At 41.2% G+C, this 23601-nt stretch overlaps 1 protein-coding gene across 2 annotated transcripts in view; it reads left to right on the top strand.

The window, feature by feature from the left end:
• The window catches only part of EXT2 (exostosin glycosyltransferase 2), a 121469-nt gene that overhangs the window by 29727 nt on the left and 68141 nt on the right, over window positions 1-23601 (top strand). The gene's annotated exons all lie outside the window — the stretch shown is intronic.

Raw genomic sequence — 23601 nt, 5'->3', positions numbered from 1 at the left:
TGATCCTCACTCTCAAAGGCCTAACAGTCATCTTGTGGACATATGGGTATGACCACAAAGAACGTTGAGGAGATGGTGCAGATTTTCTAAAGTACATTAAGGGTCTGAAGTGGAAGGAAGAAGATATGGGGTAGGGATCGATTTATTGGAGAGGTGGCATTTGTGGAAGGCTTTAAAGATGGAGTGTCCCATCAACCATCTTTCTCACAATGGAAAACAGGAGGAAGTGTGCAATTAAATACTTTCCTATAGTCAAATGGAACATTCATATCCCCAGTCTCTCTTGAATCACAATGAAAAAGAAAGCAATCGAGGATCTTGGAAGGCTGGATAGACACTAGACTGGATAGTTAGAAATGTTTGTGTAGATAGGGAGGAAGGTGTAAATGGATCCCTAGTTTTATCTATTGAGTGGAGTTTCCAAACATTGTTTTATTGGTCAGTGGCTCCACCAGTAGTGACCTCTAACCTCAGCCACACTAGGAGGTGGAAGTCAGGAGCCTGCCTTGCCTTTGAACTCTTCTTTGTACTCAGTTGACTCGGAGCCTTTGAGGTGGCAGAAACATTCAGCATCTTCTTTTCTCTCTCACCTTTAATGCTTGGGTACGTTAAAATATTAGTTTTTCTTCAGCCTGTTGCACTGACTCACTCAGTTTGCCTTCATATTTCCCTACCAGGCATACCAACTATTTGGGCTGCAGAGGCATTCTTGAACATCTAATGGGCTGATTAGGAACAAGAAAAAATGCTTCTATTTAAGAGAATAAAACCCCAGGCATGTGGTACCATCACCTACCAGGGCAGAGTTAGACCTGGTGGTGGTAAAGGAGAGAGCAGAACAGACCTCAGAACAGCAAGAGTGTGTGCACTTCTTCCCAGGAGCATCCCTAAAACTAGGCTCTCATTTTATCTTATTTATACATAATTTCAACACATTGAATTATCCGATTTCCATAGCCATAGTATAAAAATCACAAATTTGAAGGGGTGAGAGACTAAAAGTGAGGGTCTCTAAGATGGCTCACCTGTCAGTTTAGCATAAACTGAGAAGGTGGAAAACCTATTTTAAAAATATATCTCTTGCCTGGCTGGGGTGGCTCAGCAGTTGAGCATCGACCCAGGAACCAAGAAGTTGTTGGTTTGATTCCCAGTCAGGGCACATGCTGGGGTTTCAGGCTCAATCCCCAGTGGGGGCGCATGCAGGAGGCAACTGATTGATGATGTTCCTATCTCATCGATGTTTCTATCTCTATCCCTCTCCCTTTCTCTCTCTCTAAAACACAACAGCACAAGTCAATACAAACATTTAAAATAATGGATCTCTTTGCACCTGGATATACTGCAGGCAGCTTTGCAGGCTTCATTCCATCACTGTGCTCGGGGTGTATCATTGTAAGATGGCAGAATCCTTCAATTCAAAGAAGTACATATTTGTTTGTGTTACATATTTTGGATTTCTGACATCCAAATGATTTTCACCCTGAAAACATTGAACATAGTTCTTTTCCTTCCCCCTGAAGCTGTTAATGAGGCAGTATCTTAAAGTGTAGGAAATACAGAAATTGATATTCCTTGTGATGCCCTTGAATCTTTAAGCAGAGGTTTAAATTGTTTAGTATCCTATATAATAAAAGGCTAATATGCAAATAGACCAAACAGCGGAACAACCGAACAACCGGTCGCTATGACATGCACTGACCACCAGGGGGCGTGCATGGAACATGGCAGGCGGTGGCCGTGGCAGGACGGTGGAGCAGGTGAGCGGGGGCGCCAGACCAAGGTTGGGTGCCAGTTGCTGTCGTCAGGGCGAGCCTCTGGTGGTTACTGAAAATTCTTTGCTCCTGCGAGCCACGGTCCTGTCCAGAGCTTGCACCTGCTGCCAGCGCCAGCCCCGCTCGCACCCGCAGCCGGTGCCAGAGCCATCACTTACACCTGCCTCTTGCATCTGCTGCTGGCACCTGGCACCGGTTCTGATAGCTCAGTGCCATCAGTGGGTCTGAGCGGCAGCTGCTGGCCCTGATTGCCCCTGAGGGCTTCTCCATCTCCCCCTGCTCCTGAGAGGCAATTGGGGCAGAAGCTGCTGCTTGCACCTGCTGATGGTGCAGAGCAATTGGGACTGGTGCCAGGTCCTGCACTGGCTGTGGGTGTGAGCAGAGCTGGCACCATCAGTGCATGGGAGCGGCGGCAGCCAGAGTGGGCCTGCCAGCAGGGAGGGGACCGGGGACCGCCTCAGGAGGAGCCGGGAGGTGGTGCGGAGGATGGGCCGAGACCCACCCCTGTGCCCACTGCAGACTTGCGGCCCAAGTTCCTTTCAAGATGCACAAATTTGTGCACTGGGCCCCTAGTATATATATATATATATATATATATATATATTTAAAAATATTGGCTCATGTATTTTATAAAGGTTTCTATCTACATTTTTTTATTTTTTAAGTGTTTTTGTGATTTATTTAAAGGTATCTCACTACGCTTTAAACAGAGTAGTGAGATAGCTAGTTGGAAGAGTAAGGTGAAGTTTTCAATGTGAAAAAACAGGATAAAGAGACGTTAAGTAATCCTCCCAAGACCACACAATATGTGAGGGACAGACAGGGAGCCCAACCTATTTTGCTGCCCACAAATTATTCAAATCACTGTGTGGCCAGGATTGAGACTGAAAATCAGGATGAACTTCCCAGTAATTCAGACTAACTGCTTATTAGATAGTCTTTAAAAAGTTATTACTTGAGACATTTAGATTGGACACATCCCTGGAAATATATTGTAAAGACTGTGGAAAAGATTTCACTTCTAATTTCCAGAATCAATATTGTAATGCCTGTCATTCTTATCCCCCCAACTGTGAAAGTGAAAAAAATTTAACTGAACTCTCAGGGCTTTAAAAAATGCCTAATATTCGTGCCTCCCTTTCTCCCCCATACTCCAGTCCCAACCTGCCACTCCAAGCGGTTTCCCAATCTCTGCTTTCATACTTGCTCTGAAGAAAGGTATTGGATTGCTTACCCTTAAACAAAACACATTGACCTGATCCTGGAGCTCTTCCTGTGAAACAGACAACCATGGTTCAGATACAGAGTCTGCTCCTTGGCCAGTGGGAGAGCCGTGGGGATGAGTGTAACCACTTCATGGGATATTTTGAATTTCATAATACTTTTCCAGAGTGCTGTGTACTCTGTGTTTGAGTTTATCTGAAGGCATAAATCCATACTGTGGAGGATGCTGGCCCATGTATGTTGTGGAAAGCAGGATAAAATAAGGACTCATTTAATTGGAACTCTTAAGGAAGAGCATTTTTGTGTGTTTTAACTTTTTCCCCCCCAACTTTAGTATTAAGAACCTATTGGAAAAAGACTTTTGCCAAATATCTGATGGGAAGCCAAGAAAAGCATTTTAATAGAACTGTCTGAAATTTATAGTGCACTAGGGCCTGTAAATAAATTTTCTTGTCTTTAAGGTTTGGGCTGATTTGCAGTTATTTTGTATAGCTTCTGAGATTTAAATCCTCACAGGCCAGATGGAGGGACCATAAAGCTGCTTTCCTTGGCAACCTTCGCCTACCTTGTCCATGGCAAACATGAATGAGTAGTCTATGGAACTCAGTCTGTAAATGCTCACTCACCTTATTGTGATACCAGCTTTAATGTTTTTGTGACTTTTCCTAGAGCAGCCCACCTAAATAGTCTCTAAATTTAAGGTAGAGTCCTTAATTTCATAATGCAAACAAATCAAATATGTATCAGCCACCTGCTTTGTTCCTAGTTGTACAGGCGTGTTGAGGGAGATTTTAAAAGGGGGATTCTGTCTTTAAGAAAGCCCTCAAGAGTGTCGGGACAGTACTTTCAGCAAAATACATTAAAGGCCGAAGTGCTGTGTAGTTAGTTGGCGGGGGGTCGGGGTGGGTGGGGGTGTCAGGGAGGGTGATGATCTGTTAGTGCACTCACCTTGGGGGGCGGGGCGGTGGCTTCTGTGAGAGGCTTAGTAGGTAAAATGGAGCAGTTGGGGGCTGGGGGGGACTTTGAATACCAGTCGGGAACTGAAGGAAATTCTCTGCAGAGAACTGAAGGCAAGGATAGTAATGACAAGTGAAGAGTAATGAAAAGATGTGTGATGAAAGGGGAAAACAGTTTCAATCAAGCAGATTGAAAAAAAAATATCAAAGAGCTGGAAGGGACCTTAGAAAAGATTCAGCCCTTTCCTCATATTTTACAATCACAAGTAAGCCTTGGAGTTTTAGTAAACTTGGGTTGTCAGGACCAGAGCTGAGCTCCGCTGGAACCCAGGTCTGACTCCCAGTCTGATGATTCTTTTTTTTTTTTTTTTTTTTTCATTGTCACTGCAGTGTTTTCCAAACTGAGGACCATGATTCATTAGTTGCTCATGAAGTTAAATCATTGGTTCAAGACTGGCATTCTATTTTTAAATAATGAAATATGATAGAAAGGAAAATACCATTGTATTACCTAGTAAGGGTAAATATTTCCTGAAACCTTTCAGTTATGTATGTATATATGTAGGGAGTTGCAGAATAAAATGTGTTTATGTGTTTCTTAGTGTGGTTCCTAGTCCAAAAAAATTGAAAAATGCTGGTAGTGGAAAGCTTTTGAGTTGGAGAAACCTGAATTCATAGCCTCAGCTGTGCTGTCTTACCAGCTTTGTGACTTCAGGCAAGTAACCTGACTTTTCCAAGCTTCAATTTTTCTTCACTTAGGCCTGGGACTAACAATACTGTAGAGCAGCTGTATGGTTCAGTGAGTAACTTGCTTGAAGCATGAGATTCTGGTCTGTCTGGCAGTGATTTGGGAGCGCTCCGCCTGGGTCTGGGCTTGAATATTGGAAGGAGCCTCCTGTTATGGAGTTTGGGCTTCAGGAACCACAGTGAATTACCAGCGCGGATGCATTATGCATTTGCTTCTGGGCTTGGAAACTGGAAAGATAATTTATTCCTGTGGGTTCTGATACACTCTCTACATCTTGACATTCACCTCGCTGTTTTCCTGTTAGAATCAGAATTGCTTATTAAAATAAGTGGTTTTCTAGTTGGCCTTTAAAAAAATTCATTTGGATAAAGTACTATTACTTTTTCCCCTTTTCAGTGAGAAAAAAATTTTTGAGGCTTTTCCCCCCTCTTCTAAGTGTCTCTGCCAAATCATGATTTTTAAAAAAAATGTATTTTTATTGATTTCAGAGAAGAGAGAGGGAGAGAGAGAGAGAAACATCAGTGATGAGAGAGAATCATTGATGGGCTGCCTCCTGCATGCCCTACATTGGGGGTCAAGCCCACAACCCAGGCATATTCCCTGACCTGGAATCGAACTGTGACCTCATGGTTCATAGGTTGATGCTCAACCACTGAGCCATGCCAGCTGGTCCAAATCATGATTTTTTTAAAATTTTATTTTATTTTTTTCAGTTGATCAGCATAGCGAGGTTCTCTTGCCAGGTTCTCCCAAATCATGATTTTTGAATTAAAAAATTAAAAAAGATAAACTTATGGAGAGAAATTAAAACTAGAATTGACATTTTGGGTGGTGAGTAGTTGAATCAGAATTTACTGGGTCTGAACTAAAAATAAAGGATTTTCATGTGAATTTAAGTCAGGTATCCTTTAGAATTAGCTGGTCGTCGCCTTCTACTGAAAGGAGAACGAGTTCTTCTATATGATCCTCCTGTACTTGCTTCTTCCCTCCCTCTCCTCCTCCTACCTCTGCCTCCCCGCCCCCGCTCCTTTCTGGCCAGCTCCATCCCATATTTGTAATCCCGCTGGAGAGCAGAGAAGAGAGCCTCATCCCAGATGAATTGGGCCAGGGGCTAAAACACTGCCATAAATCTGCAGCTCATTTTAATGCCACGTTAAAACAGTGTGAGCGGCTGGTTTCCGTGGCCCCTGCCCTCTTTCTTTATGGCCTTCTTTGGCTCTTCTTTTTAAAGAGGCCCTGTGGAGTAATTTTAAAGTTCTTATCAGTTTGCTGACAGCTATATGGGCCTTTCTGCCGAGTCCAGGAGCTCAGGCAGGCGTGTGAAACTTCTGATATTAAAATTGGAGGAAAATGCCAGGCAGAAGGGACTGGGTGGTGCAGCCATGATTTGGAGGTAAAAGACTAGCAAGATCATTAACCTTTGCAGGTCCGGAACTTCACCATTGCGGGATCCATTTCTCTTGGTTGGTAGGGGCAGGGCAGTAAGGGTCAGGCAAGGGAGGATTTCCCAAGGGCTTTTATATTCATTCTGATTAGAAATGCCGTTCTGTTGACAGTTTGTGCTTTCAAGCTCCCGCAAGTGAGCTGGGCAGCCCTGAAGAGTTAGGGGAGCCAGGTTTACAATGTATTTTTTTCCCTAAAGGCCGTCTGGCTGGCTAGACCTTTGCATGCCTGTCTTCGCCAGCTCCGGCTTGTTGTCTCTGTGTCCACAGCATCACTTATCAAATTTAAAGGGACTTTCATCAGTCTGCTTTGCTGCCCTTTTAGACCTGATTGCTAACCCCCAGTAATCCTCCCAGAGTGCTCCCGGGAAACGCCAGGCCCCCTATAAATGTCAGCCTGCCATGGCCCTTTTACTCTCCCTCACAGAGAAGCGACTGGAACCTCTCCCCTACCACTGTTCCTTTCTTTCTTTGCTGGAAAGCTCCGGCAGCAGACAGCTGAGGGGAAGGAAAAACCATTACCTGGATCTAGGCCAGCAGCTTGATGGGAGCTTCAAACTCTCTGGCATCTCCTGACCAGAATGTTTTTCCAGGCATTTCAGAGAGTGCATCCTTACCGTCCTCCTTTCAGCTTTCCAGCCTCGCTTTCCAAAGGGGTGGGGTGGGGTGGGTGGGATATGCCCTCACGATGGGCTTCATCTCTGCCCGTCCTTTTTCTCCTAACTAAAGCTTTTAGGAAGAGGTTAGTAGAGATAAGCAAAATCCAATGGATATATATTTTCAACTGCTCTGACCCTTTTGGCACAAACCCATTACTTTTCTTTTTTTTTAAAATAGTTTTGGACATGAGCAGTTTTGCAAGTGTGTTCAATTTAAAATAGCCATTTAGCTTGAGGTTGGGGCAAAAAGCAAGGAATTTTTTGTAGTAAGTTAGTGAAATTATAGCACTGTTGGTCTAGGATTGATGATTTTCATTGAGCAAACAATAAAAAAAATACTGATTTGTTTTATTACTTGTGTAGCTTCTGTGGGGAGGGTAATTAGGTATAAAAACCTAATACAAGCAATAAAACAAAACAAGGCTCCAGACTCCAAAGCAATAGAACTGCTTTTTTTATACATTTCTGGGGACTGAATTGATACCCTGTAATTACTAAGAAGTTTAGTGAACTGGGTGCTATTGCTTATGGTATAATTTTAACAAATTTATTAAAATAATAAATAAATATCTTGGAGGTTCTCAATAAATATGATTATTATTCTTCAATACACAGCCTTTTCAAGGGTCAGGGTAGATGCCTCATTTGGCATTGGTTAGGTTAGAGAGCTCTCTCTAAAGAAAACCATGGGTTAATCCCTCGTAGTGAGTTCCAAATATGGCATGTTGCTCCAAAAACTGACCTCTGTAATAAAAGTATTAAGTATTAACTTGCAGCCTGTATAAGAATTGTCTAACTCTTTGGGGCTGATTTCCCACAGGGTAGGGCTATTTGTGAAGCATTTCTGAGAAATAATTACTCCCTGCAGGAAAAGTAGTCCAGGCTTTGTGAATTCATTATATACCTACTCAGAAAATATCTAGGTTTGTTTATAAAACAATAACTTATAAATTATCAAGTGTTGATATGTTTGGTAAAGAATTCATGGTTTCAAATCTTCTGTAAGGATTAAACTGATCTGTAGGATTTCTGCCTTCATTTATAAATATTAATATGTATGACTAGAGGCCCGATGCCTGAAATTTGTGCAAGGGGCTCGGCCCTCGCAACCGCGGTGGCTTGCCTTGGCCCTCACAGCCCCAGCTTCATCTGGAAGGTCTGGTAGTTCAGAAGGATGTTTGGAAGGTCATTTGGCTGTCTGGTCTAATTAGCATATTGTGCTTTTATTATTATAGATTATATATTTATATATTCAGTCTCCCTTGGCATCACAGAGGTTGAGAGAATTTGGAGTTGCTTAATTATTTTTGTCATGGCATAATTTTCAGTTTTATAATAACATTGTCTTATTCTGTGCTATTGTTCTTGAGAACGTATGACAACAATCATGTATTCATTTATTTTCACTTTAAAGACCGTTAAGCCATGGCCACTGTGGGTCAGTTGGTTGGGCATAGTCCTGTGCACCAAAAGGTTGCCCATTCAGTTCCCGGTCAGGGCACATGCCTGTATTGCAGGCTCAATCCCCGGTAGGGAGTATGCAGGAGGCAGCCAATTAATGTTTCACTCTCACATCGATGTTTCTCTCTCTCCCTCTCTCTTCCTCTCTCTCTACAAATCAATAAAAAAATCTAAAAAAAAGTTATTTAATACTGAATCAGATCAGGGTTGGTACGGAAGTAGCTTCACAGAAATCATTTCTGATATTACAGATACCTCTCTCCTTGTAACTTATAAGGGGAGAGGTAACTAAATATAACTTAATTTGTTATATTTAAATATGTACTTCCAATTTTATTAAGGAATTTAATGGTAGGGGAGCAGTTCACTTGTTATCTTTCAGATTCCAATACTGTTTACTAAAAGGAGCAAGTGTTTTCTTGTCAGATATTTGAAGTCCATATATGTAGTGAAGTGTTTTTAACTTTAGGTTATTTTCACCAGGTCTTGATCTTCTAAATGTACCATTTGTGTTCTAGGAAAAGCTTGCAGTTCTTGGTTTCAGCTGCAGACTGAGGGCTGAGCTCTGCAATGAGGCATTTTGGCATTTGATGTGAACGACTAAACGTGGTGGCAGACGGAAGGGTCAGAATAGCATCCTGAAGGGTTGAGCACAGTGCGGAGGGAGCAGCGGTCCTGACTGTACTCCGATTGGCTTAGAATAACCACAAATCAGTGTTCTTCCAAACCTCTTTGCTTAGCAGGTTGTAGGTAACTTTACATATGACGTAACAGCAAGCATAATCTTTGGAAATCTTTTCGGCATAACTGGCAGATGGGAAAGTATGGAAGAAGACGATTTCAACTGTCTAATTAGCTACCATAGCTGTTTTTAACTGTGAGATGAAGGGAGGATCAGAATTCCCTGTGGGATTTTCAAGCTTCACATCTCTCTCTCACTGTCACTCAAATTCCTGAATGCTTTCTGGGCTAGAGGGTGTGGGTGTGGATTTCTCTCTAGAATCTCTGCCATGATGAACCTGAGTTACTCTTACTTGTGGGTATATTGTTAGCCTTCAGGTGAGAAAAGTGGGGAGGGATTGAGAACCTCTGACTTAGCATGTGGAGCTATTTCAAGCTTCTCTGTCTGTTCAATTTTGGGAACGTACCTTGGGGTTTCTACTCAGAATCAATAGGAGAGCTCACATGGATGACACTTAATCAGAAGGTGGGGCTTTCCAGCAGCAAACAGCTGGTGGAGGACTCCTGTGTGGCTGTCAGGGGAGCAGTGACACTGTTCTCAATTTCTCCTTTCCTGGGAGTGCACAGGGACAGTGAAGGGCTCTCATGAGCTGACTGCTGACTTAGTGTCCCCAGCCAATTAAAGAACCTGCCAAAGAAATCTCCTTAGCTTCTCTGGAATCGTTACATCATGGGCAACAGTAGAGGAGAGAACGCCCCTAACGTGGCGTGACATGATGACAGCTTTGGGGATGACATAAGTTTCCAAGTTCTGTCTTCTTAGTCCCTTCACATATTGTGTTTGTGTGTGTATCTTAATTAAAAGAGGCAGGCAGGCCTTTCAAGTGTGCCTGGTTGGAGTGAGGCTTGTTTTATATTTGCCTTCTCTAATCAAACAAACGAATGCTTGCTTTCTCCGGGTTTTAACATAGCAAACATGGGAAATCTCACCCCAGGCAGATTCCTTTGCAACAAGTTGACCCGAGTTATACTCTTATTTATTTATTTTTGATGACAGATCCTGATTAAAGGTTTCCAATCCACCTTTCAGCTCTTTCATGGGAGCCGTCAGGAGAGAGCCGGTCAGCTGCTAATCACTACCCAGGCTCCCTGACCGGACCTAGGGAACAGTGGGACCCAGAGGCGTGTATAACTCAGAAGTCTGGACACAGCAGACACGAGTCCCTCGTCTCTTAGCTGGGAAGGTTTGACCAAACACAATTTTATTGGTCAGTGGCTCCTGCTTTAGTAACCTTTCACCCCTATGGTTCTCGGTGGTGCAAGCCACTGGCCGGCCTTGCCTTTGAACTCCTCATGGCTCCTGCCACCTCAAAGGCTCCCAGTCAGAGGCTCCTGTTTTGCTTGGGATCTCTCCTCACAGCAGGATGTCAGCAGTTGGGAAAACTGATCCATCCTTAGAACATTGACATATCTGAAGGTGATACCCCTGAGACTCGAAACCTATGGCTTTCTATTTCAGGAACTGTCTGTCATATGTCAGGAAACATGACTCAGGCTCCCCCTTTTCCTCCTCGATCCCTTCTTGTTTCCCATAGGACAGGAGATCATAAGATGGGAGCATTCCCTACGAGTATTCACAAAGTCCTCCCCTACCTTCAAGCTCTTTCACCCACTTTCATTCTGACTTGCCCCAAATAGCATGCATTTTTAAAGAATTTTCCTTTTAAATAGGACTAAAACATGAAAATCATGTTCATCCTTGGTGTCTGGAAGCACAATTATAAAGATGACATACTGAAAAAATAACGGGGTTTACATGTTCCAACACAGGCTTCTAGATCAGAGGAGCCCTTCTTGTGAGATTGCCCTGCAGTACTTTTCACTGCCTTCTTGATTCCATTCTACCTTTTGGGAAAATTAACATCTTGCAAGAAGACAGAAATATCATGGACTGCCCTCCCACATCTGCTTGGCTTCCTGTCTAAGGAACAGGAGTGAGAGCTTTAGTATTGAGAGGCAAACCCAGGGACCCACGGATGTTAGATGACTTCAATATAGCTTCTCTGGCAAGAAATCAAACTTCTCATTCTAAGAATATTGATAGCGAATGCCTCTTCTACTCATGATGCCTTTAGCTTAGAAAAAGAGCAAATGATCTCTGTTGACATCCCCTGCTTTTCTGGAGTTCAAATAGAATATTACTGAAATCTTTTGTAAAAAGGACATGCTGGCAAGGTCTTTTCCTGCCTCTGAGCAAAGGTTGAGTTTTTAGCAGCCCATCCAGGTTTCAGAAGAGCCAGGCCTAATTTTACCGCTGTCTTGCTTAAATTTCCCAGTTGGCAAAGGGAAGGGGGAAATCAACATTTCTCCTGTGTCTGGTGCTCTATTGGGAGCTTCCTCATGAAAATTTGATGAGCTACTTGTTATTCTAATTTTTATAAAGGAGGAAAGCGAAAGTTAGAGGTTAATTGGTGGCCTGAGGTTACAAAGTTTATGTAGCCGACTTGGGATTGGGTAGAATTTGTGGCATGTGATTAAACAGTATGAAGTTTATTTATAACGCTCTATTTTTCTTTGTTTTGAGCACCTTTTGAACTTCTATAATCATCTACACTATTTATTAAATGCCCATGTTTGGTAAGACACTGTACATGGTTCAGAACTGTACAAACCATGGTCCTTGTTCTCAAGCAGCCAGCAATCTTGAAGGGGGAGGTATGCAATGTCACTAATGTCTATATTTGTTTGCTAGGGGTGCAGCACAAAACGTCATAGACTGCGTGACTTAAGCAACAGAAACTTATTTTCTCACAGTTCTAGAGGCTGGAAGTCCTAGATCAAGATGTCAGCAGGGTTGGCTGTCCTGAGCCCTCTCTCCTTGGTTTGCTGATGGCCACCCTTTTGCTGCCTCTCTACGTGTCATCCCTCTGTGCATGAGCACCCCGGGGCCTCTCTGTGCGTCCAAGTATCCTTCTCTTAAAAGGACAGCTGTCAGATTGGAGTAGGGTACACCTACAACCTTATTTTAACGTAATCACCTCTTTAAAGCCCTATCTTCAACTACAGTCAAATTCTGGGGTACAAAGGGTTAGGGCTCCAACATATAAGTTTTGAGGGGTCACAATTCATCCCATACCAATGTCCATATAAGGTACAACAGCCAAAGTCAATAGGTGTCCTTTATTTTTATTTTTTAAAATTTCTTTATTGATTAAGTTATTACAAAAGTGTCCTTATCCCCACATTACCCCCTATCCCCCCACTCATGCCCTCACCCCCCTGTTGTCTGTGTCCATTGGTTAGGCCTATATGTTTGCATATAAGTCTTTTGGTTGATCTCGCCCCCTTACTCCCACCCTCACCTAAGTTCCCTCTGAGGTTTGATGGTCTGATCGATGCTTCTCTGTCTATGGATCTGTGTTTGTTTATCAGTTTATATTGTTCATTCTATTCCATAAATGAGTGAGATCATGTAATATTTATCTTTCTCTGACTGGCTTATTTCACTTAGCATAATTCTCTCCAGTTCCATCCATGCTGTTGCAATGGTTGAGTTCCTTCTTTTTTTACGGCAGCATAGTATTCCATTGTGTAGATGTACCACAGTTTTTTAATCCACTCATCTGCTGATGGGCACTTAGGCTGTTTCTAAATCTTAGCTATGGTAAACTGTGCTGCTATGAACATAGGGGTGCACATATCCTTTCTGATTGGTGTTTCTAGTTTCTTGGGATATAGTCTTAGAAGTGGGATCACTGGGTTAAATGGGAGTTCCATTTTTAGTTTTTTGAGGAAACTCCATACTGCTCTCAATAGGTGTCCTTTAGTGGCTCCTACTGTGGAATCCACTTCTGAGGTGTTTTTTCCTAATCCCATTCTCAGCTTCTTACCAGGTATGAGCAGTAGCAGTAAGGTACACCAAAAAGGTGGGTGGGGTGGAATGGGTAAAGAATAATCTTTTTAAAATATATTTTTATTGATTTCAGAGAGGAAGGGAGAAGGGGAGAGAGATAGAAACATCAACGATGAGAGAAAAGCATTGATCTCCTGCCTCCTGCATGCCCCCCTAGACTTCATCATTTAGACCTCTTTCTCACATTTTTGTGATGACTAAGGAATATATGCTGTAGCCATTTTCTCCGATAAGTAAGTGGAACTAACTGCATATTAAATCTGTAATCACTTCCCATAAATATGAATGCTGAGACTGGAGGTGAACAGAGGAAAGCTTTGCTTCTAAGTGGGTGAAATGTGCTTGTATATGAACCTTTGAGAATTTTCCCACCAGCGCTGTTTCAGAATAGTATTTGGGTACTGGTCCATGTACTTGCTTGTTTTTCTAACCTTTGAGTGACTCATAGTTTGGGATGGAAGAATGAGATTGAGAATTCCTAGGAACTGAGCTATACAAAGGGAAAGTTGTGTCTTCAGCTGTTCACTTGGGATCGGACTGCTCTGATGTTGAGAGTTCTTCAGAAATTCTTGGGACAGTGCTAGGGAGACATTGCCTGGGACACCATGTAAAAATGTCTTCATCGAAGTGCCAGGAGAAGGGGGGAAATGAAGAGGTGGCTAGCAAAATGCTAGGCATGGAGAAAGTTAGATTTAAAGAGGTAAATACCTTGTAGCCAGCCAAGAGACAAGGTTTTGAGCAAGTTCTCAAAGTTCTGAGAAGGGCGAGAAAGAGAAAAGTCCATTTAGTGTTGCGCAGTTCCATAACAGCATTTGTTAATATTAAGGTGATTTTTTTCTTTTCATTTCCTATGTGCCAACTGGATAAAGACTATTTTAAACAAGACAAAACAACAACAACAAATCTGTGGATACTAAATTCTAGTATATTTTTAGAAGGCTGAGAATGTGGGAATGAGGTAAAAATAAAATTGAGACTAAATCCTAGGAGTTACTAATTCTTAGTAAGAATCATGGGTTCTGTATGAGATCCTGGGAGAAGAGCAAAACCATGCTCACTAAGGTGTGACACGTTGGGTCTTGCACTGGGCCGTGGCTGCATTTAAACAGTTCTCAGCTCTTCCCTCGGAGCAGCACAGCTTAAAATAGAGACCCTACTGGTTAAGCCACGTCTAGTCCTGCGTTGTTGCTGCTGCTGGGAAAAATGAGTGGTGACGTTGACAAGGGCATTCTACCTTAATCCATTCCCGTTTTCTAAGACACTTGAGCCTCACTCTAGAGGGGCTTCAGGACACCAGTGTAAAGAAGTCATGAGAACCCACAGAAACCCACTACCCTAAATCTGTAGTGTTTATGGGCCAATTTCTTGAATCCTTGCCCTTCAGTGGGGGCTAGTAAATTGTTAGTTTGGCTGGGAAGGTAAGTTCCACCCCCTAAAACATCAGGGAGTAGAGAATACATCCTGATTTTTGTGTTAAAATTGTCAGATGAATTAGAAAAGGAGGTGATGGATGATGGGGAGTCAGCTGACCTCTATCAGAAGGACTAAGAATAATCTGGACTGTGAGAAGTTGGGGTAATACTAATTCGTGTGTGTGTGTGTGTGTGTGTGTGTGTGTGTGTGTGTGTGTACGTGTGTAATCTTACTGGGTATTGCTGGGATGTGAGAGTTTGGTTTTTTGTATTTACTTTAAAAATTATTTTGTAGCTGGTTACTTTATAAATTTTTACTTTTACTTTTAGCTGATTCTCAAGGGTTTTCTTAATAGCAAATCTATGGAAAGCTGTAGGGTTTATTTTCAAATTTCTTTCCTTTCTGTTTTCTTATTACACTAATTTTTTAGATTTATTTTATTCTCTTCCAAATTACAAAATTGGATACTAAATTTTTGTACAGTAATGCATTGTACATCAGAGTAAAGTTAAAGTATTAGATTAAAAGCATTGAAATTTTAGAAATATTTGAGGTCTTTAACATATTTCACATCTAATATTTTTAATAAAAATTGGCTATATGTTTTTCTCTTTTAAGTAGATGAGATATGTTATCAGGCTTCAACTTAATGTTATTAATTTTAGTGAAATTATTAATGAGGAAAGAAAATGTTTTAATATTTTCTATCAGCCACAGATCCCCATAGATTTAAGGATTTTAATAGAATGCCATACTGTATATAAATAAACGAGGTTGAAAAATTTATAAGACTCAGTGAATTCAACTTCATGGTTTTTATTCCTTTCAAAATACACTAAATATAGTGTGCTAGCCCCAGCTGGTTTGGCTAGTGGATAGAGTATCGGCCTATGGACTGAAGGGTCCTGGGTTCAATTCCGGGCAAGAGCACATACTAGGGTTGCGGGCTCAATCCCCAGTAGGGGGTATGCAGGAGGTAGCCGATCAATTATTCTCTCTCATCATTGATGTTTTTCTCTCTCCCTCTCCCTTCCTCTCTGAAATCAATAAAAAATGTATTAAAAAAAATAGTGTGCTAATTTTTTTGGTACTCCTTCCTCCAGGAGATGGAGCTTAATTATCTTCGCCTTGAATTTGGACTGAACATGGTGACATGAATAGAATATGGAATGGGAATAGTAGTAACCTTATAATGGAGAAACCTCACAGACCCCGTCTTAACCAGGTGACCAAGGTTAACTTCACCTGTAATAAGTCATGTTGTTATCAGATATCTCCCAATACGATGTGAAGAGAAGGGCATATCACCTCTAGTATTTTCTAATATCCATAACCTCTAATAATTAGAAAACATCAGATCAATCCAAACTGAGGGACAGTCTACAAAATTCCTGACCATTTCTACTCAAAAGTGTCCAGGTGATGGAAGATGAGGAGAGACTGAGAAACTGTCACAGATTGGAGGAGACTAAGGAGACATGACAACTAAATGCAATGTGCTGACCTGGGTCAGAGTTCACAGAAAAAGCCCTTAGAAGAAAACTGAGGAAATCTGAAAAGTCTATGGTTTAGTTAACTTCTTAGTTTTGATCATTATACCATGGTGAGGCAAGAGGCTAACATTGGGGGCAGCTCAGGCTGAGGGGAATCTGGGGGCGCTCTGCACTAAGATTGCACTTGTTCTCTAAGTCTAAAATTATTTCAAAATAAAAAGTTTAAAAAGAAAGCAGTTACAACTTTGCATGGTAAAGAAGTAAAAAACACACACAAATACTTACACTTACCAAAAATTGTGAAATGAACTCTGCTTCCTGTTTTGTGAACAAATGTCTGTGGTTTTGGGTAAAATTCCAGTGAGTGTGATATGTGTGGGTTCCTCAAGTGCCGTGTTCAAGTGATTGAGATGATGGGGCTGGAAACACTGTCCCCGAGGATGGAAAAGGGCCTTGAGAGATATCACAGACTTCCAGGGGGAGGATGCATGTGGAGAGGGCAAATAAAGCAGCTTCGTGCGGGAGGAGAGAAAAAAGCACACTCGTATTTTATGTAGTAAGGTATTTTCAATGTAACTAAATTAACAAGATAAACGTTTTAAGAAAAAAATGCTGTACTGATAAATCCCAGGTATTGTAGCCTTTTATGTTTCAGGAATGCCTTTTTATTTTAAAGGAGGCAAGTTCTATTGTTGTTTATTGAATCCTTGAGTAAAGGTGTATCAAATATTTGTGAACTCCTCCAGAAAATCTGGTCACATGGGCATTGTACAGTTTTCTAAACCCTTTGCCACATGAGAAGTGCCTCTGAGTGGTTTTGTTGATATTCTTTCCCCTAATTTTAAGTAAGTTGTCATCTAACTCTTACGTTTATCAAAATGGAGTAAGCAAAAGAAGGAAGAAAACCGGTCTTGTTTGTGGCCATTCTCAGCTAGAAATCAGGGTGCTTGGAAAGTTCCTCGTGAAGGGCCTTGGCTCCCTGCTCCTGCGCGCTCGCCCTTATGGCATAGAAGCCTGGACAGGCAGGGATGCTCGCGGTCCCATTTGTCACAGCAAACAAAGGAAAGGACGTGGGCGCCTTTCGTACATGTGTTTGGAAAGACTTGGAATCCCTTTGGAAGTTTCAGATTCATCTTCAGACACAGCTTTGAAAAATTAATCCACGAGGTGTGGAAATATTTTCCAGCCCTTCGCCTGAAATAAATGGTTCTGTCAGTGTGAGTGTGTTAAGAGAAAGTTTCCTATAGCTCACATCTCTTGAATTTCCTAGCTGCTCAGAGGCAGAGTACTTTTGCATCTTTAATGGTGCAGCTGTGTGTTTTTTTAAGCTTTTTGAGGGAGAAGGTGAATGTTTTATTTAGTTTCCATCTCTCTACTGAAAACCCCCACCTAGTCATGCAAGTTGCTTACCTTTTTCACTAGAGTCTTTAACTTACTACTAATAATTGTTTTTAAAGTCCCTGTCGGATAGTTCTACCATCTTGGTCCTCTTTGGGTCTGGTTCTTTAGACAGCTTTGTATTATGGCAGTGGGTTGTTTACTCTTTTTTTGTTTGTTTTGTTTATTTGTTCCTGATAAATTTTGGTGGAATGATGGACACTCTCTGTAGAGAAACAGGAGATTCCGGTAAATGTCGTGTCCAGAAACGGACACACCGCTTCTTCTGTCAGGCCATGCGTGTGGGAGGTCACTCACTCTGGTCATTGGGCTGGGTTTGGGTTTTCCTGTGGCTAGACTTCCTTCAGCACACCCCAGACTCAGGTGCCGCCAGCGGTCAGCTGCTGCTACTGTGCTATTAGTGTGGGGCCGAGGACTGAGGTTTTTCTCAGACTCCCCACCTCACCCTGCGCTTCCACAGGCCCTGCTGCCTGTGCTGCCAGGAGGTCTTCCCCCTCAGCGGGAGACTTGCACTGCTTGTGTGAGGTGCTGGCTCTTGATGGGGGCAGTAGGGTTCTCCCTACCCCCCGGCCCAGCCTCAGTCCCAGGCAGGCCCATTTGTGGGGCCTTCTCAGAGTTCCTGCTGCTTCTGCCCGTGGCAGCTGTCTGCTGCAGGGAATCTTGGCTTGGAGAGTGCCCTGCCCCTCTCTTACTAGTAGCTGACCTCTGCGTGGTGTCAGAGCAGGATCCTGACCTGCGCAAGTTTTCTTACTTGTCCTCCAGGGACCGGTGGCTTTTGCTTCTGCTCCCACAGGGCGTGTAGCCTAGTCTGGGATTCCTGGTTGGAGGGTGGCTTCCTCAGTGCATGGCTTAGGGTGTAGCTTGCAGGGGCTGTGGCTTCAACCCTCCCCAGTGGCAGGCTGCCTTTCCTTCCTCTCCCAGAGGCAGTGCCTCTGTGCCTGACCTTGGGTTGGGAGCATTTTCTGCTCCTCCCGCAGCAGTTGAAAAGCCTTTGCTTTGGATAAGAAAAAACTCCAAGAAATGGGCAGGGATTTTAGGTGTGTGCTGTTCAGGACTCTCTTGGGTTTCCTTCCCTTCTGCAGTCTTTCTCAAAAACACCCGGTAGAATAGAACTTGCAAATGAATGCGGACTACCCTGTGTTTGGAGCTTCCACAGTGTTTTACTAGCCCACTCAGTTTTAAGAATTCGTTAAAATTTTAGTTGCCTTCTTTGGCTGCTTTTATGGTAGCCACCTCTCCCTTCCATAGTCTTCCAAAGCTGAAATCATGTGTGTCCCATCTCTCCTGGAGGAGCTTGTCACCTTCTGAAATTTTGTTTTTCTCCCTCAAATCCACGCCCCTCATCTTTCATCTTTTAAAATGCTGTATACAAGATGCAGTCATTATTATTAAATGATTATTTGCCCCTTTAACTTCGTGGGTTGGAACTTAGAAGATTCGGAAAGTTCCGTGAGTTGCCTGTGCCTCCTTGTGCCGATGAGGCAGTATTGTTGGGTGGGTTTGTTCTTTCAACAAACACTTGACTGACTGCTCTTTGACAGGCACTGTGCTAGAGGCTGGGAATTCAGTGTGAGCAAAGCCAGATGCATTCCCACACCCATGGTTTCTGCAGAAGTACTGTCCTCTTCCTTGAAAGCATAGAGAATCGGCTACAAGGCACATGTTATTGGTTGCTGTACTTGTCATTATAAAGTTCTGTCACACTCCTATTTGATGTATTTTTATTATTTCTCTACTATCTGACCAGTTGGATTTCTTTACTGTCTATAAGAATTGAGATGGCTGGAGTGTAACATTGAGATCCTACTCTGTCTCTCTTCTTTCTTCTTCCATTCCCAAAACAAAAAGTGTTAACGGCATTCTAATGTAAGTGATGAAGACCCTAAGAGGACAGGATGAATGTAAGTTTTGAGGAGAGAGCTAACATTTTCTGATTGTCTGTTTTGCATTAGGACTTTATAAGAAAGAAGCTTCATAAACCTCATCTCATCAATCATTAAAGCTTCATGAGATAGGTGTTAGGATCTTCATCTCACAGATTTCAAACTTGAAATTGTGCAAGATGCTCATAGCCATGGCTCTTTATACTATACTGCACTGGCTTCCTTTAAACTTGTATTATTGCTGTTAGTTTTATGGTATTGAAAATCAGAGACATTAAGTACATTTAATTGATGTATAAATGTAATTTCAATTTGAAGTACCTGTTTGCTTATGGTCGTTTTAAGTTGGCTTAATCCTTGCCCTTGAAGAACTTTATTATTCTCGTGCTTGAAAGGATTCTAGGAACTTTGTAATTTATATGCTTTGGAGTATGCATGTTTTATAAAATTATGGTGGTATTTGTTTAATGAAGAAAGGTTAAACACTGTGTCCACGGTTATGTTGGTATGCCAGTTCACATGTGACTTAACTCAGCAACTGTGTAGCTCCCACATTGTAGGGTGACTGGGGCTTTTGCATAGCTGGGAAGAATCCCTCATTTAAACTTTCCAGATAGAGATAAATGTGGCTCATGTTTTAAGGGGGAAAACCCACCCAAACATAAGCTTTTGCATTTGGTTATGGCCAGGATAGTTGCAAACTTCTTTCTACCGACAAGTGGCTGCCATTGCGTTCTGGAGGGGCTGTAAATTATAATGCTCCTAAATACTTCAAGGTGGTACAGAGGTCCCGCAGAAACAGTTAAGCCTCAGGTTGAAACACTTGCACTATGATTATTGGCAAAGCTTGCTTCCGTAGAGTGACTGCCATTTGGTGTACAGAAGGAGATGATTTGAGACATCTTAAATGAGAAGCTCTGTCCTACAATTGTGCCTTTGCCTGATATTCTAGGTGGATTTGTTACCAATCATTGTTTCCTATAAATCCCAAAGGCTGCTGTCTCCACTGTGATTAAATATGATCATAAAGCTTGAAATTCTTAAGTTTGAGCATGGTTTAATTTGAATATGATTTAAAATAAAAAGAACATATGATGATGGACCCATCTAGGTAGAAAGGAAAGTAAATTTTAGGATGTGAGTATTAATGTGTGGGCTCATGCTTCTTAGTGCATTTTTATACCTCTCAGTTTCTTGAAAAATAACTATTTCCTAAAACTTGCCATGTGCTGATATTCTGAATTCTCTGGAATGGAATAGGGAAAGGTCTGAGTTTAGAGTTAGAGTTAAGATTCATGGATTTTAGTTGTGACTCTGCCACTTAACACCTTTGTATCTCACATATGAAATGAAACTTGTACATATCTGCTCCGAATAAGGGACAAGCTGGTTATAAAGAGCAGAGGTGATCATGGATACAAAAGTGCTTTGCAGCAGGTAAAACATTCTTACATTTGTAAGGATGCTAATAAAAAAAGAAAAGAAAGCCTATTTCTACACCCAGGGAACTCATAGTCTAGCTGGAGAGAGAAAAGTGATCATCTGAAATAACAGTAAAACAATTATAGGACAGTATATAACAGGACTAACCTGTAAGGTAAAGGCTGTAAGTGCTGCGGGATTTCATTAACGGGAGGTTGTTGATATTTGGGGTGATCAATTAAGGTTTCATAGAGAAGACAGATTCTTTCAGGTCTCATAAATTGTAAATATTTTGACTGGATGATGGCAGGTTGGGGGTGGGGGAAGCAGCAACGTGAATTTACACAGGAATGAGGTTGGAGAAGCAGCTGCAGGCAGCCAGCCGGCCGCCAGGCTGTACCCAGATGGGAAACTACAAGACAGCTTAAGTCAGATGCCTTTGGAAGCTAAATCTGTTTCAGCTTTTCATTGAATAGGAGAAATTCTCATTGTGATGCTTTTGCCTTTTTCATATAATTAGTGGAGAGGATAGTCACATAACTCAGAAGTTATCCTGGGCTTTAACTGATGAATTGAGGACTTGCTCAGCAACAGAACTAAAGTTGACAAGTCTAGACTAGAAAGTATTTTTTTCCTTCACTTCTTTTGGTTATGCTTCCAATTTCCTCATGTTAAATTTTCATAGTTCACCCCTGTGTAAATCCTAATGGTCTCTGATTTTGAGTGGAATCGTAGGTCTCATTGAAGTTGAGATCATCTAGACCAGCATCCTGCTTTGTTAATAACTTGAGTTTAAACTCTGCTTGACAAAGAAACTGTCTTCTTTCAGAACACTATATTGGACGATGACAGAGTAGCTGGTATTGAAGTAACCACTCCTACCAAAAAAAGAAAAAGAAGTATAAAAGCTTATTAAAATAGATAAAACAACAGTGTAGGGACTTTGAAGAGCAACCAATGCAGTCAGTATTTGAGGGACTGGGATTCCTGACAGGAAGGAAGCACACTCAGGTGAACTACCTTGTCACTCTAGTCTTTTCCCTTAGGGCACATTCTAATTCACAACATAGGGGTATAGAGTCATAGCAGAAAGCAGTAGTACCACAGGGCTGAGAGCTGGAGTTAGGGCTTATGAAGGTATTTGAAATTTAAAAGACAGAATCCAAGGGAAAAGAGGACCACAGGGGGAAGTAAGATAAAATGGGCATGCAATGTCCCTTGAGGTGTTTGCCAACTTCCAAGGTGCACATGATCAGAGCAAGACTCCAAGAATCTCTTTAGAAAGAAGCAGCTGGGTGCTTAACAAGCTGTGTAAATCATATATAGTGACAAGATAAAGGTGTGTTCAGGCCTGCCAAGATGGAAGCGTCCTGGTAATTAACCCAGGCTTTAACTGAAAGCTCCAAAGGCCATACTATAAGAGTAAGAAAAAGCTGAAAAAAGTGGGGCCTAATAAAACTTAAAACCAACCACTAACAGGATTAAAGTGTTCTGACTGCATTTGCTGTGCCTGACAGAATATATTACACTCTTAGAAGGAAGATAATCTGGATCATCCAGAACCTCAACAGTTTTTAATACACAGAATATCTAGCAAATGAAAAATTAAGAGGCATGCTAGAATTTGAAACCAAATGACAAAATGAAAAGATAAAACAGATAGTAGAAAGAGACTTACAGGTGATTCAGATATTGGTGTTATCTGTCAGGAACTAAGTTCAATAAAATAGAAGAATTTCAACAAAGATATGAAATCTGTTTTTAAAAAGTCAAATGAAAATGCTAGAAGTGAAAAATGTAAGAATTGAAAGTAAGAATTTAACACATGAGTTTAATAGCAGTTTAGACACACACAAAAAGAAGAGAGAATTATTGGACCATGAGAAAATTGGTAGAAAATATCCAGATTGGAGCACAGAGAGAAAAAATACAGAAAAGAGAATAAGAGACATGGGATGCAGTAAAAACATTTCATATGTGTGTATTTAGAGCCCTAGAAGAAGAGGAAAGGGACAGAACCAGTATTTAAAGAAATATTGTCTGAGAGTTTTCTAAAAGCAGTGAAAGACATCCAACCACAGATTGTAGAAAGCTCTGCACTCTTTAGTAGGGTAAATGCAAAGAGCCAAACTTAGGCATGTCATGTTGAACTGCTGTAAGCCAAAGACAGAGAAAGCTTAACTGCAGTTAGAATTAAAAGTCATGTTGTCTTCAAAGGAGCACCAGTAAGTCCAATAGCTTTGATTTATTAGCAAAAATTGCATGAAGCCAGAAGACAATGAAATTGTATTTATAATGTGCTGAGGAAAAAAGATTCCTAGCCTAAAATTCTCTATTCAGCAAAGATATGCTTCCAAAGCCAATGTGGGGGAAAAAAGAAATTTTCAAACAAATAAAAATTAAGAGAATTTGCTGTTAGCTGACCTGCAGCAAAAACAAACAAACAAAACACCAAACCAAAAAACCCCCACAAAAACAACAAGTTCTTCAAGCAGCAGGAAGATAATTTGAGGTGGACGCTCAAATGTGCATGAAGAAATGAAGAATATCAGAAAGGGAAAATATATGGTAAATGTAAATGAAAATTTACTTTTAAAATCAATGATAATGTCTTATGCTATTGAAAATGCTATAGAAGAAAAATATTTGGCACTGATAGCACAACAGATGCGAGAGAATAAACAGAGGTTTTCTTATATTGTCGATAAGTTGTGAAGTTACTAATTTGAAGTATAATATCATACATAAATCAATGATGCTTACTTTAATTGCTAGGATAGCTACTAAAAGAATAACAGAAGACTAAAAAACCAGCAATCTAATGAAGAAAAACATGGAATAATAATTAAATTTGTTTGATCAATTTTAAAGGCAAGAAAGGAGAACTAAAGGACCAAAGAACAGATGAATCAAACTGAATGATCACACTGTAAATGGGACTTATGTACAATTGGAAGGTTGAAGATTTTTGGATGGAATAAATATTAAAATCTATTTATATTCTTTTTACAAGAGATAATTTTGAAACAAGCCTTGAGAACACAAATTTGAAAGAGTGTGGAAATAAACACATATACATGTACATATGAGTACCATCAAGTAGAAAAGAATCAGTAAGGATATTGAATATTTAAAC

Source organism: Myotis daubentonii, chromosome 9 (genome assembly GCF_963259705.1).
Source record: "Myotis daubentonii chromosome 9, mMyoDau2.1, whole genome shotgun sequence".
NCBI lineage: Eukaryota > Metazoa > Chordata > Mammalia > Chiroptera > Vespertilionidae > Myotis > Myotis daubentonii.
The sequence above is the reverse complement of the archived record's forward strand: the minus strand, read 5'-3'. Positions and strand labels throughout refer to the sequence as shown.